Source organism: Castor canadensis, chromosome 9, assembly GCF_047511655.1.
Source record: "Castor canadensis chromosome 9, mCasCan1.hap1v2, whole genome shotgun sequence".
NCBI lineage: Eukaryota > Metazoa > Chordata > Mammalia > Rodentia > Castoridae > Castor > Castor canadensis.
In genome coordinates this window covers 24,856,504-24,877,160 of record NC_133394.1, presented here as the reverse complement: position 1 = coordinate 24,877,160, position 20,657 = coordinate 24,856,504, and the positions used below count along the sequence as shown (strand labels likewise).

Below are 20,657 nucleotides of genomic sequence, written 5' to 3'. Positions count from 1 at the left end.
TTATAAAATTCGATATTCATATAAGAATGTTAAAGTATTATACATATACATTAAGTATATGACTATGTGTACAATTATATAATACTCAGCATTAGATAAGCTAGAGTAATTATCCATTTGTCCATTTTTATTTTCTACACTAGAAGGATTTGTATTATTTATGAACATTTAGAAAAAGATTTCAATCCATTTTGTAACATTGTAAAGGGAAAAATTTAAAAGATTTATGTTACATGAGGCAGAATATGGTTTTCCAGTTGAATGTGAATTGGATCCTCATCCCAGTGTTCAAATCCTAATACTCTGTGTGTGTGCATGTGTGTGTATCTGGGGACTGAACAAGAGTGCTGTATGTTCTAGGCAAGTGTACTACTACTGAGCTACATCCCCAGACAATTCATCATATTTTTGATGAGGCTACTCAAGGAAATTTACAGAGAACATGCAGTTACCACATTAGAGCATTTATTATGCATTACTCTGAAAATCTGGTATATCAAAGACACTTAAATAACATAAAGTACACAACAGGTGGCTGGAGTGGCTCAAGTGGAAGAGAGCCTGCCTAGCAAGCATGAAGCCCTGAGTTCAAAACCCAGTGCCACAAAAAAAAATTTATCATGTTATTTTTAATATTGACACAAATTATCTTCTCTAACAATGCTTTGGAAATGTCCTTTGAGAGAATAATACTTGTTTGTCAGAAGCGAGTCTCTTTGAAGTTGATTAATAAAGAGATTCTAGAAAATAGATTAACCATACCTGGAAGACACGGGCATTTCTGAGTACTCAAGGAGCTCTCAGGAAGAAGACCCAAAAGTGAAACAAAAGTCAGCATAGTTTGTGAGCTTTGTACTAATACTAAAAGATCCTGATTCTCTGAGTGCTGACTGTGTGGCAGATAGTGGACTAGGCTCTGTGAATTCTCCTGTATTTTATTTTCACATCAGCCTCAGAAGCATGTAGCATGATTCCAAGTTGTAAAAGAGTAAAGTAAAACTCAAAATGTTAGATTGTCTATGATCACAGAGCTAATAATTTGTAGGGTTGGTGTTTTAATCTAGATCTGTTGACTCCCCATACCCTGTTCTTTCCACTGTTACATAGTCTGAAATGCCACCACAACTAAGACATCTGAGGCCAAATGTAGCACAAACCTGCCGTCTCTAAGAGACTAGTCTTTATTTCCACTCCTTTGTGATTTCTACTGAGGAGTAGTTAAGAGAATATTTTATGAGAAATAGTTTCAGCTGTGTAAAGCAGTGAGCTTCATAGGAATCACAAGTTTTTTTTCTTCTTATGTCCCACCCAGAAGCTTCAATAATGAAAAGTGTTTTCTCAAAGCATATGGTCTTTTTAAAGTTATCTTTCTCTGCTAGTTAAAAATGTTTATGGTGAAGAATAACTTTCCCCACATTCCATATGTTGGCTCATCTCTGGGAGAAGCTCTGCAGGTTTTGTCTGGAGTGGTTGAAGCAAAGAATTATGTTTCCCCCAATTTTCCCCAATACCATATAATACTGGCCATTGGCAGAACACACAGGATGTGAAATCACATTAAAGTCAGAAGAATTTGGAGTTCATGGTAATCAGAACTTAACTGAGTGTAGGACAGATCAGAACTTATCAGAAGGAAATAAAACTTCAGAAAAGACATTCATCACTAATCCACCTCTCTGCCCCTTTTATTGATGGCTCTGGCTGACTATTATGTGATATAAACTGTTACGATGATGAATAAAGAGTACAGAACATTTTCAGAGGAAATAGTGTGCAAGAAAAGTACCCCGGTAACGAATTTTGAGTTTCCTGCTCTATTCTAAGCTTGTCATGGGATACGACCTGTTACTGGGATACTGCTGAAAGAAATGGTCAATAAAATCCCCTAGTCAGTCAACTAGACTCATTGCTATTTTTACCTTATTTTAATGCCCCCAAAAGCTACAGAAAGGCCAGATGGTCACATTGTACACATGAGAGTTTCTTGATACTGAAAACAAAAATGATACAGAGTTGTTAGTGGTTATCATAAATGATCTTCATACAAACACAAAAATCTGTCATTTTCTAATTATGAGAAAACATTTTTGTTTGCACAAATTTAGACTTTATGTTAAATCTACAAGTAGGGTTTGGAAATATTATAGTGTCTTGTGAGACAAAAAGACTCATGCTTCTCAATAGCCTGGAGACAAACGGAAAGATCAGGTGGGTATTATTTATTGATCTTGATGGGGGAAAAAAAAATCTTAAAATCTATAAAGTAATGCTACTGACTCTACCACTCTTGAGTTCTTTTTGTTCATGTTAATATCGATCTCAGGCAAGACACATTAGTCACGGTTTTAATTTTTTTGTAAGTGTCTTGGAAGCTTGTCATATTGTAGCCACGAGAAAGACAGGCTATCCTGATAGCCTGTCTCAAGAAAGCCTCAGCGAAGTCTGAGAATGAAATCTCACCAGTGGCAAAGTCACAGATTGATAAAGTAGAAAGTAAATTGGTAATTCACTGGGTAAACAAAAGCTCCTAGTCATTTAAAAACAATGAAAAGCAGGCCAATAGAATTCTAAAATGAAGCCTATTAACTTCTTACTAAGGACTCAGTGAAATAAAATCTTAAGTGTTTGTGCTTCAACTCAGCAAAGATATATCATTGTACCAAACACACAAATGCTAACATACTACACACAAACCCTTCTTCATATTGAAGCTATGTCTGAAAACCTCTTACATCAGTCTGAGGGAAAAAGAAGCTCACCACCATGAGCCACCAGTTCTAGTGAGAGAGCTGTTTACTACTTACAGCAAAACAAGCAGACATGGCCCAGGGGAGCACAACATTGTGGCTTTCTCAATGGCCTGTCCATATTCCCTCATGACAACTGTAAGCACAGCACACAGAGATCTATCTGCTGTGGCTGGGTCACCGTGAACCTGAATGATCTCATCTTCTAGGTGTGGGTCTAGCTGTTTCAGCTGTCTGTGCACAGACTGAGTCCAGCAACTCATTTGGGTAGATTCCACTGGTGGTGAAAGACTTCGAATAAGATTTTCCACAGCATAGTCTTTCCTCTTACTGCTGTTATCATCCTTCAAATAAAAACAATGAGACTACTGAGGTTTTCTTGTGATACATTCAATCTAAGACTTATCCATAGTACCTCACATCTTGTCACCTTGCCGTGTGCTGACAGGGCACTAGAGCAATGTTCCCAATTTAATATTAGGTGAAAAGGACATTCATTTTATTCTCAGTTAATATTTGGTCCAATTAGCCTCATGATTGAGCTCTTAAACAAATACTGCAGAATTGGACAAAATATTAAGGAGGTCTTTAGCAGAGTTGAAGATGTTTCAGCACTGGTTATAAAAGTGGATGGTTTGCATCTGTAGATGTAAGCAGTTGTAATTTAGACTTCAAAATCCATAGTGGTAAATTATGATTTTCCTGAGGGACAAATCTGAATAATATGCATTTAGGTTAGGCAGCAGTGAGTTTCTTAGCTGGCGAATGAGCAAAGCAAATGAATCACTTTTCATATATCAATACTACTCATACTTTATTTGTCTGCATATATCTGTTTTTGTGGGGAAAAGGAGGAATTATGTGTTTTATTTAAGTACAGAGATTTGCATTCTTATGAATGTCCTTGCAAAAAACAGGGATTTGTTAGCAGATTGTAAATACCAAAAACCCAGAGCAGACGTAATTTCCTAATAATTCTCTCTTCTGAGATCATATTTATCCTGAGATTTCTACTTACACAGACCTCCAGGTAGTTATTACTGATCTTCCAATATGGCCATGAAAGATAAATCTATTTGTTATTCCATGTTTATGAAGAAGCACCAGAAAAATGTCTTTTTATTTATTTATTTATTTATTTTTACTTTCTGTACCATTTTAGTATTCTGCAATGGAACCAATGAAAAAGGTTAAGATGAGAGCTGGAATATTTAGGGGAAAGGGGGAAATAGAACGATTTCCAACTAAAAAGAACTTATATACTGTTAGGTCCCTGGCATTCTTGGGGTGGGCAGAAGGTCCCAAGGCTAGCACTGAAACCAGACCCCCTGATTATGACTGCTTGCCCAACTCCCCTGCTTGTTTCTCTGATTGTTTCTCAGCTTGCAAAACAACTCAGGAACTTCCAGTTACTCAACTAGCCAGGCGTGTCAACCTGTTCCATCTGGTGATCTCAGATAATCAGAGGCCAGAAACTCTCTCCCTCCCACATGGCTTGGCCCCTCCTATAAAGCACACTACCCATTTCAGCCAAGTGTCTGCTCCTTGATCTGGGGGAGGAAGAGCAGGGTAGCCCTGTGGTCTGGTTCCTAATAAATCTTTCTTTTTCACACGTGGCATGGTCTTTATTTGGCAGTACCTTACATCTGGTGCTGAAACTCAGGAGAGGTTAACAGGACTCTCCGGTGGCCCAGGGCTGCTCCCTTGGCCTTCCTGTCCTGCCCTCTCCTGAACCCAGACTGCTGAATTGACCCCACCTGCCTCCGGACTGTGGATTTCAGACCTTACTGCCTTGCTGGCTTTTCCATCCATCATTAGCTGTTTTCTTCCACTGCTCTCCACCTGACCTACTCCTCAGGGTTGGTAAGTGTCACCCTCCTCAGGGCTGCCTGCTCTCTCTCTCTGGTCTCAGAAGTCGCAGGCGCCTCACCAGGCACACCTCTCTCTGCCCACTGGGGTACCCACCACTTAGCACAGGGATGCCTGGCTAACTGGTTGTGACATTTTTCATTGGATGGCAACCCAGGCTGGGGATGCACACCCTTGGGAACCCGTTTGGGTGACACTCCCACACTCCTTCTCTCTCTCTCTCTGTCTCTTGCTCTTCCTCTCTGTTTTCCTTTCCTCTGCCTAGGGTGAGAGCTCGGCAGCCCCTCCAGCTTACTATGACCAATCAGCAACTGGGCTACTCTGCTCTCCTTGCCTGAGTCACATAAGGGAGGCTAGATCTTGACCTAGGTCTATCTTGGCATGAAGGGTAAACTCACCAAGGCACCTGCCTCTCTCTCTCTCTCTCTCTCTGTTTCTCTCTCTCTCTCTCTCTCTCTCTCTCTCTATCTATCTATCTCTCCTTCTACATTATGGGGACCTCCCACTCTACATTAGAGGCATCCACTGGGATGCCTTCTCCGCACCCTCCCCCTTGGTCTCCAAGATGATATAAAACCTAAGTTACTGATTTTCACACACTTCTAAGTCTTGACAATTTCTGCCATTGCAATGGCAAGTGATGTGAAATTCCAATTGTCCAAGCTTTCCTCTCTCTCTGCTCTCAACCCTCCCTGCTCCAATCTTGTAATGCTGTTCAAATCCTCCTTGCCAGTGACAAACCCCCCTCAAAGTTTGTGTCTCTCCTTCCCACTGAACCCTCTCCTGGAGACTCTTCTCTTACTTGTGACCTCACAGGCTCTGTCTGCCCACCTCCCAACTCCTCCTGCCTGTCCTCTACATCAACCTCTTCTCCCACCCCATCCTCCCATGACTCAGACCACCCTTCTTCCACCCCTGCTAGCTCTCCCAAACATCTGCCACCCTATTCCCCTTCTACAATAGTTAAATTGACCCTGAGCCATTGGCTCCTCAGGAACCAATACTGCCAGCCTTGCCCTCAGCCCCTGCTACACCCTCACCCTTCTCCTCCCCACCTGCATCCTATACACACTCCCATACCTCCTCCCAAGCACACCCAGCTCATCTATATGCTCACCTGCCTTCTTGCAGGGCTACAGACTGCTTCCCATAGGGCAGCCAATTTTAACAAACTTAGAGAAATTATCCAGCATCCGACTAAAAACCCCGCTGACTTTTTGGGATGCCTGACAGAAACCTTAAACCGCTATACTTTACTTAACTCTTATTTATCTTAACTCTAGGCAGTGGCAGGAGCTGAAGGCATTATCAGAGTTCATGAGCCCTTTTCCATGACTGATCTCTCTCAAACTGAAAAGAGACTAAACTCCTTCTCTAATGACTCAGCCTCCTATATTAGAGAATTTAAATACCTAACCCAAGCATATGATAAGATTTGGCATGAGACCCAACTTCCAAGGATGAAATAATTATTCTCAACTCTCATTTTATTTCCCAATCCTTCCCTGATATTCTAAGAAAACTTAAACAGGCAGAGGATGGTCCTCAAACCCCTAAGGGAGATCTTGTAAAAATGGCATTTAAGGTATTTAATAACTGAGATGAGGTTTGAGACCAGTAAAAGGCCCAGCTCTTGACAGCCGCCCTGAGGCTACCTCCTCCAACTTCCAGACAGGCTGGACAACAATGCATGCCTCCAGGGGCCTGCTTCAAGTGCAACCAGATGGGACACTGGGCAAAACACTGCCCTTCATCTTGCCTGCTGCCAGGACCTTGTCCACAATGTGGCCAGAGTGTACACTGGAAGGATGACTGCCCCTCTTTGTCTCTGCAAGGTGGGTCAGTCTCCTACTCCCACTCTCAACAGAGTAAAGGCCACACAGACCTCTTGGGCCTGGCAGCAGAAGACTGATGCGGCCCTGGGACCTTGGCTCCCTTCAAGATCACCTTGAGGAGCCCAGTGTAACCATCCAAGTAGCAAGTAGGCCTCAATCACCTACTTGATGCTACCAGACTTCTCGGGTAAGCTTTATCCTTCACAGATCTCCATGGTGGGAGTGGATGGGCTCATCCACCAGCCAAAAAGAAAAGAGAGTTTTATTTAAAATTAAAATTCTTATAAAAGTTAATTTTAAACAACTGGAAATAATATAGATAGGTAAACTTCAATGTGTGACAAAGTTAAAGTTGACTATAATCTAAGAGCTGCCTAAAAAGATTTTTAAGCTCACGTCAAACTAAAATCAAATTTTCTATGTCCATAAAATAACAAAGTTATCTTAATATTGTTCTGCTCTGAGTAACATCTACAGAAAAACTATTATAGGGAAACATTTTGTCAAAGAAATTATTTCTGCTGATCTTGTCAAGCTTTAAGCACTAAATCAGAGTTCATTTATCTAAATGTGGTACAAACATTTACAAAGTTAAAAATGTAAATTTATATAAAACAATGAGCTAAAGCTCTCTTTTATCCAAAAGTGTTACATTTAACCTGCATTCTGACAGCCAGACCCTGTTTGCCTTTGTAGATTCCACAAACCCTTCACAGCAACTAACCTGGACAGTTTTGCCACAAGAGTTTAAAGACAGCCTTCATCTTTTTGAACAGACCCTAACCAGAGACTTATTAGGTTGACACTACCCAGAGGTCACCCTTCTTCAGTATGACTTACTTCAGTACAGAGCCACAGAGCCCCTCATCTGGAGGGCGACTTAGTCCTTTTGCATTCTGGCCTCCAGGAATACAATGTTTCTAAGGAAAAGGCTCAATTATGTCTCCCTCAGGTCACCTATCTAGGTGTGTTCTTAAAGGGACAGACTCACTCCCCAAGTCATGAGTGAATCAACCCAATCCTCCATTACCCACTCCCCCATACCTCCTCAAGGATCTTTGACCCTCTCCATTGGGAACTCAGTGGACCAGCCTTCATCTGGTCATCCTCACAATGTCCACAGCTGTCAAGCCTAACGGGATCCCCCATTGGTAGCACCTTTCAAGGAAAAAACATCGCCCACCAACTTCAGGGTCTTCCACTACAACAAAGGATGAGTCCTCTTGCATACCACTGGATTCCACATGGCTTACTCCTCTCCTGCAAACTCTCTCCCTCTTCCTCTCTTACATAAGTTCTCAGTCCTCATCTGGCTCTCAATTTTCTGCCCTAGGTAAAATTAAAACACTGGTAGGGGCAGTGGGCCTAATTCTGGGAGCATACACAATACTTCCCTGCTTCCTTCCCTTGGTTATATGATCTATTAGGTCCATTATAGAGGCTACTATAGAAAGAAAAACAGCTTCATGTGTAATGATGCTATGGAAATGCAACCCTTAAACCAGGAAAATGCTCTTTAACCCTAGATGTCTCCAGGATCATTCAGGGAACTCAACAGACAGACTTCCCACCAGATGCTACTACAACCTTCTCCCAACAACTGGCCTCATCTGCAAATGAAACCTGGGAAAAACCATCAACCTCCACTCTGGGGACCTCACAAATTTCCAAATTCCAGCCAAACCCCCCTTAAAAATGCCCCCACTCAGCATGAAGCAGCTAGATCAATCAGTGCCCATAATACCAACAAAAGGCTAGAATGTTAGGTCCCTGGCATTCTTGGGGCGGGCAGAAGGTCCCAAGGCTAGCACTGAAACCAGACCCCCTGATTTATGACTGCTTGCCCAACTCCCCTGCTTGTTTCTCTGATTGTTTCTCAGCTTGCAAAACAACTCAGGAACTTCCAGTTACTCAACTAGCCAGGCATGTCAACCTGTTCCATCTGGTGGTCACAGATAATCAGAGGCCAGAAACTCCCTCCCTCCCCCATGGCTTGGCCCCTCCTATAAAGCACACTACCCATTTCAGCCAAGTGTCTGCTCCATGATCTGGGGAGGGGGGGGGCGTGCCCTGCTGTCTGGTTCCTAATAAATCTTTCTTTTCCACACACGGCATGGTCTTTATTTGGCAGTACCTTACAGATACCTTCCGAATTAACATATTAGCATTGAAAGCATTTTTAGAAACCTTAAATGTGAAACAAGATGTTGAATGTGTATAATCTTAGGAAATAAGTGTCTAAAATTTGCACTTCAGATTTAACACTCAAGTTCACACATGATCTTGTAAACTTTGTCCAGGAGTATACTACATAGTATAACAATACCTCAGAGTTGTTAACTATCTTCCAAAACATTCAAAATTAACCTTATTTTCCTCTGTTGTGATTTCTATATATTTACACCCAATAAATATCCTAGATTCAATGTAGATTGGTATCACAAGTAGGACTATGGTTGAACCAGTCCATGTAAGGGGGTAAGAGTTAGTCAAGGACTTGTACCAGTGTTGAATACATGATCTGGATAGAAGGCCTACTGAAGTTCTCTAGACCTCAATCTAGATTGACATGATTCTCCTTGACACTAAACTTATTTATTTATTTATTTATCTTTTTTTGGCAATACTGTGGTTTGCACTCAGTGTCTCATGCTTGCTAGGCAGGTGCTCTTCCACATGAGCCAGTCCTCCAGCACTCCTCCAGCCAAGTCACTAAACTTTTCAACTTAATAAGGTATTCAATTTGATATGAAGAAAAACACAAAAAGTAGACAGGAAGGAAAGAAAAAAATCACATTGGTTGACAGGTTTCCAAAAGACTGCTTATGCTGAACCAAAGTTCTTGTTAAAGGCATTATTTGATTAAATCTATCTGTTTTTATACATATGCAATTCAACTTTTCTTAGAGTCATAACATTTTCAAATGCTATATTGTATTGCAGTGATTTTTTAAAAACTTCATGTCTTAATTGTTACCTCATTTTACAGTAATACAGTCGGATTTCTTTGTTGAAATGTCAGGTTTATAATTAGAATTCCCATGACATAAACTTTATCTTGCCTAAAGACATAGGTAGCTTTTCAAAGATGTAAAATCTTTAATATACCACTTAGATAAATCTTCATTGAATCTGTCACATTATAAACTAATTTTATGCTACTTCTTTTTTCCTTTTGACCTTTCTAATAAAATAATAAACTATTTTGAACAGTAAACTTTAAGATTTGTAAAACAAAACTTCTGAGAATTGGATAATTTATTCAGATAAAAGATTGAATTTTGACCTCATACCCTTTAAAATTTTATGGGAACATTTATCACAGTATCCTTAATTTCATAACTGAAATATGAGTCAATTATGTACATGAGAAATATGTGAATACACATATAGCCTTTTATTTTTTTGATGCTTTTAATATCTACAGCATAGTTATATCTTCCCCAAGTAAACTGAATTATTTAATCCTATGCTCACCCATAGGATTGTTGATAATTTTAAAGAATTACTTTTAATAATTTTTATAATTAAGATGAGCTATAAAAACTTTTAAATATTATGATAACATACATCTATCGATCTAAAACCAAAATAAAAAAAATTATTTGTTGATTACTAATAAAATTTACTAGTCATTGCTTGCTTTTCATCACATTAACTATTCCTATGATTGTAAGCATTGTTTTATTACCATCATATTTTCCTTCATTTTATAGAAATGTTTAGAAAACCTAGGTGTGGTGGTCCATGCTACTTGGAAGCAGAGGCAGGAGGATTGAAAATTTTAGACTATGCCAGGCAAAGTTAATGAAACACTTTCTCAAAAAAAAAACAAAAATGAAATCAGAATGGCAGTGTCATCTCTAATATGTTTAATGACCTGGATTCAATCCACAGTATCACAAAAAAAAAAAAAGTTAACAAAAGTAAGATATAAAGTTATGGAAAATCATTTCAATACCTGATATGCACAAAATATAATGACTTATACTTGAATAAAATATTACAAATAAAAAAGGATTTAAATTGTCTGATAAGGAGAAAACTAGGTCATTTGAAAAATTCCACTTTCAATCTCAGGATGAAAAATCTCATTTATTCAGGATTTTTATTACTTAACAATCATGACAATTAGGCCATTATATTATGTCTGAAAAAAATTCACGCTTAACTACAGTCAACTTTCCCCTATATCTTATAGCACTTACTTAGAAGTGTACTTTTGCTTCAGTCAGCATTAAATGAATCCTAGGATAATACTCTTTGTTTAAGAAAATCAAGCAGGTGATAAAAGTCCCTTAATTTACCCACAATGCATATTTTTTCACCAGATACCTATTTCTCTCTCTGCGTTTACTCCACAGATAGGCTATGGCCCCTAGAAGGAAGAAGGCTGGGCTCCTACTACTTACTAGAGTTCATCTACACATAGACTAAAAACAAGGTCTTAATCATGTTTGCAAATACAGTTCTCTAGAACCACTGTTTTGAACATGACCATGCTAGGCTCTAGGGAACTCAAAAAAAGAAAAGAAAAAAAAAAAAAAGAACAAGATAAAACCTCTGACTCAAATGTACAGTACTTCTCTTCTATTTGTGAGTGAATCCACTAAAAATATTTACATTGTCTGGTGATAAAAACAGCCACTGCAGTAGAAAGGAACTTCACAGAAATTCATTGAAATGATGTCATGGTCAGAGGAATCCCAATAAGAACAATGACAGAATCTCCTACTAAGAAATTTAACCATGTGATAGTCCTTTGTCGCACCACTAATGTACTTTTTCTCTTAATGTAGTCTACATTTAACATTTTCTGAGACCATGTGTACCGCATGACCAAAGGTTCTTTACTAAGTTCTTGGTGTCTGTTCTCCCATCTGTAAAGGGAAATTCAACCAGCAGTAGTCACGGTAAGTAGTGGAGATTAATGAGATACTATAAATCCTTGGTAAAAACTGATAATGGTTTTGATACATGGCAAGTGCTAGGTAAATATTTGCTATTGACATTATCATTGTCACTGTGGAGTGTTAAGGAAATACGTCAGGGTTGCAGCAGTGTACTGCCTAGATAAATGATCCTCAAAAATTGAGATCCTGGGTCATGAGCTAGTCTCTGGAAGTAAATTTACAACTGTATGGATGATTAGAGAATGAAAGAGAAACTTACCCAACTCAAGTTCTTTGGTGTTTACATTTCAATGGAGACTGAGATCAAGACCTTGAGTCATAAAAGGCAGAGACAATGAGGTTTATCTGTCCTTAGGAGAGATTTACCCTCCGAAGTTTAGAGTAAGAATCTAACCTTATCCTTTTCTTCCCATCTGCAAGAAACAAACTTTTTTCCCTTCTTTTAAGATTTGTGGTAGAAGCAGATGCCCTTTTCTCCTGCACACAAGCAGATAAAATCCATTTCTTTGGCACCTCATAGCAGATTTTACCATCTGGCTTTTTTTTTGTAATTGTTGTGCTGGTGAGGGTACACTGTGGCATTTACAAAAGTTCTTAACAATATATCAAATATATCGTACTTTAATTCACCCTCTCCACCACTCTCCTTTATCCTTCCCATCCCCCCCCCATTCCTGGAATAGTTTCACAGGTATCATTTTTCCATTTCCATTCATGTGTACACAGTATTTGCACTATATTCACCCTAACACTGCCTTTCCCATCTGCTCCCCCCTCCCACTGGTACCAACCTCCACCACCATGCAGGACCTCTCTGCCTTCACATTTTCTGATTTTGTAAAAGAAAGGAAAAAAATGACATATTTTGTTTGTTTAAGATGTCTACACATGAAGTTTCCCTGTGACATTTCCATGTATATATGTATCATAACAAATTGGTTCATGTGGCTTTCAGTGTATGCTTCAGGAACAAACACTGGGCAAAGAGACCAACACAGTTATTATTATGCAAGTATTAATTATAACTTGTCTCTAAAATGGAACACCTTGAGTGTACATTTAGAGAAGATGAATACAGATGATTATTACAAACCCAATAATCATCACAATTGTCATCATTTCATTATCATCATTATGACAAAGATTAGTTAGGCTGTAGATGCTAGATACATAAAAATCTGTTTCTCTTGTTTGGGGCACAGGGCTAGACTATGTTTTCCAATCTTTGTTGCTTATCAGGGCAGCCATGTGACTGAGTGTTGGCTAATATGATTTGGGCAAAGTGATTAACATTTCCAGGGTCACAAAACCTGCTCTTAAATTCTCTAAATATTTAATCTTTCACTTGCTGGTCAAACAGGGGATTTTGAAATCTTAGATGTTAATGGAGTCACTAGAGAAGAATCTGTCCTCTAATACAGCCATACTAATTTATTTTTCTTAAATGTGTATTCAAACAAACTGTTGTGATAAGCCTTTACACAACCTTGAAGGGGGGATTGGGGAAAGGATTGGCAAATTATAGACTTTAGTTTATTCTAATGCGGATATGGAGTCTTAAACATTACCAAAATCTCCTAATTGTAAATGCTTTGGAAAGGTTAAGTGAGGCACTCTGTATCCTCTCCTTTCTAAGAAATATAGATAATCAAGTCATGATAATAGATCAAAAGCAAACAACAAAAAGGAAGTAGAGGTTTTTGCAGGTAATTCATGTTCTAAGGAAAAAGAATGAGACAGAAGGTAGGAATGCAAATTGTGAGATTTACAAAATACAATTGTGCAATTTTATTGTCCTTAACCACCAAAAATGCAGAAACATAAACTTTTCACCTTTTTTTTTTAGGACTATTAAATAATGTGAGAACCAGACCATCCCATTCTTTCATCTAATTGTTATTTCCTACTATAAGTTAGAGATCTGGGAAGATGTAGAGTTAAGGACAAAGGAACGAGTTATCATCTGGTAGAAAAAATACTGTCTCCCTTATCTGAAGGGAATATATTTAAAGGACCTCATTGGATACCTGAAACCACAGATAGTACCAAACCTACACAAAACATGTTTTTCCTATATGTACACACATGTGTTATAGTTCAATTATAAGTTAGGTATAGTAAGAGTGTTGTGAATCAGTTACAATAACTAGCAACAAAGTACAATAATTATAACAATATATTCTCTTAGAAGTAACTTAAAACTCACAAATTATTTCCATTTAGTTGGAGTCGTTGAACACAGGTAAATGGTGACTATTGGACAGTACATACAAATAGTAAGAATTTTGTCTTCAAAATGAAGTGTGTTTTCAATCTAAGAATTCACTTTATCTTTAATGGTCTGTCTCTTAAATATTCTCATTTCTTCCTTCAACTTCCAGCAGCTGTATTTTATTTATTTTAGCCAATTAAAATGATACCAGGGGGCTAGGGCTGTAGCACAGTGATACAGTGATTGCCTTGTATGTGCAAGACCTAGTTCAAACCCTAGTGGCCCTCCCCCACACAAAATTAATGTTTCTTGTCATATATTCTCCTAGGATTTCCAACATGCATAATTAAAATTTTGCAGAACATTAATTTTTTTAAATAGATAACAGAATATACATGTGCTTTCTGTTGGCATATTTAAAAGATACACTTATTAGGTTTGTACCTAGATACACACCAGAGTCTGACCTAACTTCCAGTGTTTAGCCAAAGCCACCTGGATTATAGTGTTGTACCACTTGATGCTTACTCTATGCCTGAGATGTTGCAAAGAAGGGCTACACATTTCCCATTATTCTGCTTGCACTGCTGATGGCTGACTTGCTCAGGCATTTTTATTCCTGAGGCTCTTTTCTCAGTCAATGACAATCACAAGCAACAAGCAAGGTGAGGAGCTATTGTTCACCATAGGATGGTTATTATGTTCAGATGTAAAATAAGTAAGCAAGTGAACCACAAAATGTTATAAACCAGAATAACTGCAATGAAAAGAAAGTTAAAAAGACTGATGCTAAGAGGAAACAGCAGCTCTTGAGATAGAGTCTGATTTTAAGGTCAGAGATTCTTGGGCAAGATATATTTTCTGTTGTAGAGATATTAGAAATTGTATGTCAGTGTTAAAGACACAACCACCTCGAAGGTAGCAGAAGGAAGTCAGCATTTCTAAGAACTTTTAATTGAAGTTTGCTGCTGAGTTCTAGCACTATTTTTACCACAATCTCCGAATGTTCACCCCTTTATCTGTTACTCCATCTCCTAACATCAGATTAATAATTGTAGGAAGTAGGTCGAAGATCCAAGGTCCAAGTGTATTACCACAAAAGGTCCACTGACTCTACATTATGTGATCATTTTTGAATACCTGAAATTGCGTTCCCCTCTTCTGTTGTTAGGTGGTGGAAAGTTTCCTTTTAGAGTCAAGACAATTTTATTTGCATTCATACTATTCCTTGACATGTATGCACACAGATAAGACAGACAGATAAACAGACACACACACACACACACACACACACACACACACACACACTCATACATACATGCTCCTATCATTCATCTTCCTAACTAAGTAATGGTAGTACTTTTACAACTTCATGAGCCTATTTTTTACACAGCATTAGCCAACATAGAAGAAAATAATAAAAATGAATTCAGCTCTTAACATTTGGTTGTTTTTAGTGCTTTGCTTTCTTCTTCTTCTAAAATTTCTATTTTTAAAAATGCAAAAGGTCTTTTTAAATAAATTAATCTAAATTAATTTGCTTTATAGAACCTTTTAATTAATAAAATTTATTGTTTTAAAGTTGCAGGGTAAACATACAGAACATTCCATATTGCATCTCATAAGTAACTCAAGACAAATTGTTTCATTATTCTAATTTTTCTCTTATACTCATTCAACAACTATTTGTAACTTAATAAAATTAATTGAAGGTAGTAAAAATGTGTCTTAAGTCAAAATGTCACTATCACTTCGAAAATTATTTCAAAAATGTAACATGATTAAAAATTGACCACTAAGCCAGCACATTAGCTCACACCTGTAATTCTAGCTACTTCAGAGACTGAGATCAAGAGGACCAAGGTTCAAGGCCAGCCAAGCAAGAAAGTTTGTGAGACCCCATTTCAAAGGAAAAAAAACTAGGCAATGGTGGTACCTACCTGTTATCCCAGATGCTATTGGAAGCATAAGATAGTTTGATCACAATTTAGGCCAGCCTGGACAAAAAGCAAAACCCTATTTCTAAAATAATCAGGGCAAATAGGGCTCAAGAAGTATAGAACCTACTTAGCAATTCTGAAGCCCTGAGTTCTAATCCCAGTACAGTGGAAAAGAAAAAATAGATCACTACTGGAAGGCTGAGGCAAGAGAACTGCAAGTTCCAGACAGCCTGGGCTATATAGTGAGATGCTGTCTCCAAAAAACAAAAAATTAACCACAGTATAAATTCACTTTTGCATTCTATGCTTACATCTTCACTGAAAGTAACACATCAATGCATAGTCTGACATCCACTTATGTTTAAGATAGACTATTTTACATCATCTAGTTTTTCCTAATTCACATCTAGTAATTTACAAATTAGTGTGCTATCATTCTTTAATATAATACCCTTTGGATAATGAAGTTTGCTCAAGGAAGAAACTGCTCAAAGTTACTTTGTAACTGTAACAAAGTGGGGTAAAAACAACTCGATTACTTTAAAATTAACAAATTATAAAAATTACAATGTAAAATCGATTCAAGTATGATATATTTGATATATTGTAAGAACCTTTATAAATGCCACAATGTGCTCCCACCCAGCACAACAATAAAGGAAAAAATATCCCCAAATCAAAACAGTTTTTTAAAACAACTGTCTTCTGGGTTGAAATAAAAGAAAAAATGAAAACTACAAGGTAAAAACTAACTTAAGAAAAAAGCTATATGATAAGAAAACAAATTTCTTCAGCCAAAATAAACTTAAAATTGAGAAAAATATATTCCTATAATTTAGTCATGAAACTTCTTTATACCATGCTGGAAAAATGATGATATTTACTCATAGCAGAAAAAGACGGAGATCTATGGACATTCTTTAGGAAAAGGAGGATTTGTAAGACCATAAAGATCAGGTGAAAACAAAAATATTAAAACACATGGATTGCATACTATTTTCAACTTCATGCACAAAGTAGGTACTCATCAAATACACCTTGAATTTAAAAATTAATGGATTCATCCTTTAGTCTTAACACAATGATTATGATATAGATGTGTGACAAGAAAGAATGACTTAAAGTAAATTAATAAACTGACATTTTTACAAAGCAAGAGTAGTAATAATGGAAAAATTAATTCATCCAGATCAGCAAACAAGGTAATACTTATTGGGTGCAATAAAAATGCCAGGATTTGTATTTGAGTGGGTTTGATTTCTAAACTAATTAAATATAATCCTAAAGTGACAGAGGGAAATGATATGAAAGCAACAATATGTAAATGCAGAAAGTATGACTGAAAGGTGACCTATACCTGATAATTTGGAATCCTTTGACTACGAATAAGAAAAATGATAGGAATTCTGTTCCAAGTGGTGGAATGTGACTTGTAAAACCTAATTCTCAGGATGACTACTGCAAGATACGGAAAAATCTCAAAAATGAAGCAAATAAAATGACAACTATTACTTCCAACCTGAAGAATAATGTTACAAAATGCCTAGTAAGTTTGCTAGTGAACACGGTGAATAAGGTAAAAGATCCAGTTGGTAAGGTAATCCTAGTCATTTCTCCAATTAACTTTCCTCTCTGTTTTCTGCCTACCTGCCTGTTTGTCTCCTGAACTTTATATTAATGGATTTAATCATTGTAATAGATTCAGTGTGTCCCCTTGGAATTTACGTTTTGAAACTCTGGTATCAATGTGATATTTTGTGGTGGGGCCGTCATAAAAGTGAAGCCCTCGTTAATTATATTACTGACTTTGAAAGGCCAGAGAAATACTTATCTCTCTTATACCATACAGGTGTACAACAAGAAGTCAATCTGCAGGAGAATTCTCACCAGAACCTCACCATGTTCACATCCTGATATCAAACTTTCAATCTAATGAACTGTGAGAAATAAATTTCTGTTGCTTATAAACCATTTAGTCTCTAGAATTCTGCTATAGCAGCTGAGAGTGCATAAGAAAAGCACGATTCAGATTGTCATTATCTTAGGTCACAATTATAGAAATAACATTTCTAGTTCATCTCCTGCCTACACTTTCCTTTACTGTTCATTATTAATAAAGTTGACAGATAAAGTTTTCTGTTGGCCTTGAAGAATCTTGTAATGTGAGCCATTTCTATTCTTCTATGCCTTTCTCCCCTTACATGCATTTTCACTCTAATCAATTCTTGTCTCACGTCTTAATTTCCCATCCAACACAACTAGTTTCAGTTAGCTTCAAACGTTTGCTCTATAATTATATGCCTGACATAGTACTAGGAGTTAGAAATATAAAGGAAAGGCACAATCATGCCTTCAGTCTGATTGAAAGTGTCTCAGTCCATTCAGCCTACTACAACAAAGTACCACAGACTGATAATTTATAAGCAATAGAAATTTATACTCACAGTTCTGGAGTTTAAGATGTCCAAGATCAATATTCCAGCAGATTCAGTGTCTAATGAGGATTCCTTTTCTGCTTCCCAGGTCCTAGCTCGTTAATGTGACCTCAAATGGCAGTAAGGCAAGATGTTCCCTTCAACCTCTTTCCTTAGGACCTTGATCCCATTTACAGGAATAGAGTCCTCATGACTTAATCACTTGCCCAAAAGTTCCATCACATTGAATCTTAGCTTTCAACATGTGAGTTTGAGAAGGACTGAAGGACTGAAGGACAGACCTCAGGAGGTCAAGGATACACTTCTCCTCCCTAGGAAACGCCAGTTTGCATCTGAAAGGCATCTCCGCCATCAAGCAATGCAAATAAGCTATAAAACCCCACTCCCCACCTTGGCCCACAGGATCACTGGTTTCCGGGTCCCCCTGCATTCTCCAATATGCAGTCTTTCTCTTCTCTTTTCTCCAACTAAATTTCCTACAAATAAAATCTTTCCAACCTCTGCTGTTAGAGTCTGTCTGCTTTCATTCTCAGAGCAGGCTCAAGAACCTTGAGCACCTGGAATTCCTGCGCATGTCATCCGTGCATCAGGACAACAAACTTTAGTTCATAACAGGATAGCAAATAAGTGACTCTACAATGATAAATTGTACCCAAGAGATTTCTCTCATCTCCTTGCCTCTATCCACAGTGATTTACACTTGGAATGTTTTCCTATTTTCTCTCCACTAATTTGTGGAACTTATGGCACTTCAGATTTTTTTGACATGTAGAATATAGTCTACTACTTACATTTTTACCTTTAAAAATAAAATAGTTGGAAAAATGCAAATCACTGGAAAATATTGTCCTTAAAGTTGGAGTTAAAACAAATTCAAAAAATTACTTTTCCAGTTGAAACTACTATACCACTGGTGACAATTGGGACTGTGGACATTCTGAATCAGAAAAAATTAGATAAGAACAGGGAATTTTCTGTGTTGGTTATAGGTAATCCTTTATCAGCTTCTTCGGCAACAGATTTTGATTAGCACTATGACACCGTTTTAAATGTTAATAGTTGACATACATATGTTTAAGTTAACTCTTTAAGAAACAGTAGTCTATTTAACGGTGTAAACAATTGTTCACAATTAATGACTTCAGAAAATGATGAGGGGGTGAATTCAAGTATGATATATTTGATACATCATAAGAACACCCCCACCCAGCACAACAATAAAAAATAAACAAAAAATAAATACAAATGCAAAAACAATTAATGGCTTCATTTGAAAACTAAAAGAGAACCCTTGGTTAAGGTTAAGGAAAAGCTTAGTAGGTTAAGTATGGTCCCAAAAGAAATCCAGATTCTAATGCCCAGAACTTGTCAATATTAATTTCTTTTTTAAAATTTTTTATTCATTTATTCCCATGTGCAAACATTGTTTGGGCCATTTCTCCCCCCCCCCCACCGTCTCCTCATCCCCTCCCTCTCCCCATCACCCCCCTTGTTTCCAGGCATTTGAACATGTGACTACTGATTTTGAGATCTTGAGGAGATAAATTCTGGATTACCTGGGTGGTCAGAAGGAAATGTTACTACAGAGGTAGAAAGCCATGTACCAGTTGAAGCAAGATAAGCTACTTTCTGCTTTAAAGATGGCCAAAGAGGCTGTGAGCCTGGGAATGGAATTCAGCATCTCTGGAAGATGCAGAGTGCCAGGGAAACCAGTCTCCCCTCAGAGCCTCTTGGAGGGAGCACAGTCCTACAGATACTTTGATCTTGGCCTAGTGATACTGTTTTCAGTTTTCCAGTCTTCAGAAATGTAAGACAGTAAATATTTTGTTTTAAGTCACCAAGTTTGTGGAAATTTGTTATAGCAAATAAAGGAAGCCAATACAAATACTGTTAAAAATGGTTCCTCATCCTTGATCACCTCTGAGTTTTAAGTTCTGGAGCCCACAGATGTCAGATTAAGGAACATGCTTAATGCTACTTCAGTCATGCTTATTCCTATCTTCTTTTGTAAGACAGTATAAATATGCTAGTTATAATATTAACACTGAGTATGCATTCATTAACTCTTCAGTTTTTTTCTGTTCACATATCCATTTGTGTAGTCAAGAGTTACCACTTTCATAAGTGACCAGCCATCAGAATAAAATATACACAATAATAAGTTCACCAATATATAACTCCATATAATTTCTTTACTTTCTTTCCAGCCTAGTCTATACTCATTTCACTATCCTAGAGAGTCAACATAAATTCAACCACAATATATAACATCTGTCACATGTGTTTCCGTTCTTTGGAAAATAGTGCTGGGCAGGGAAGTAAAGATGAAGTCGCGGATGCAATCTATGTAGAACAGATAGAAAATAGTACACATCATTGACTTTATATGCTCCAAATGCTTAGGTTTAAAAGTCAGTAAGCCTGACATGGGAGAGGTGGCAAGACATTTAAATGGATGTAAAATTTTCTTTAGGAGAAATAAGTCCTCTGGTAAAGTAAACAATTGGAACAGAGAGATACAAAGGAACCACTCAATTTCACAGGAAGCAATCTTGAGAGACCTTTGGTGACCTGACATATAAATGCCTGGCTGAAAGTTGAATTCAAAATACAATGGAGCAAAACAAATCACCTCAAATGATCACGATGGCTTTCTCAAGTTCACAGTGTTATAAGGTTGATTGAGGATGTATTCCAGAACCTAAT

At 37.5% G+C, this 20,657-nt stretch overlaps 1 protein-coding gene and 1 long non-coding RNA gene across 7 annotated transcripts in view; one reads left to right on the top strand and one right to left on the bottom strand.

Annotated features, from left to right (window-relative positions):
• The window catches only part of Ccser1 (coiled-coil serine rich protein 1), a 1,264,311-nt gene that overhangs the window by 150,887 nt on the left and 1,092,767 nt on the right, over nucleotides 1-20,657 (bottom strand). The gene's annotated exons all lie outside the window — the stretch shown is intronic.
• LOC141410844 (uncharacterized) lies at nucleotides 4,302-8,891 on the top strand. 2 transcript variants are annotated; one of them, XR_012435620.1, is made up of 3 exons: nucleotides 4,302-4,610; nucleotides 6,484-6,638; nucleotides 7,978-8,891. It is a non-coding gene; the product is annotated as an uncharacterized lncRNA (long non-coding RNA). The 2 variants fall into 2 exon arrangements; XR_012435619.1 differs by having other exon boundaries at nucleotides 6,288-6,638.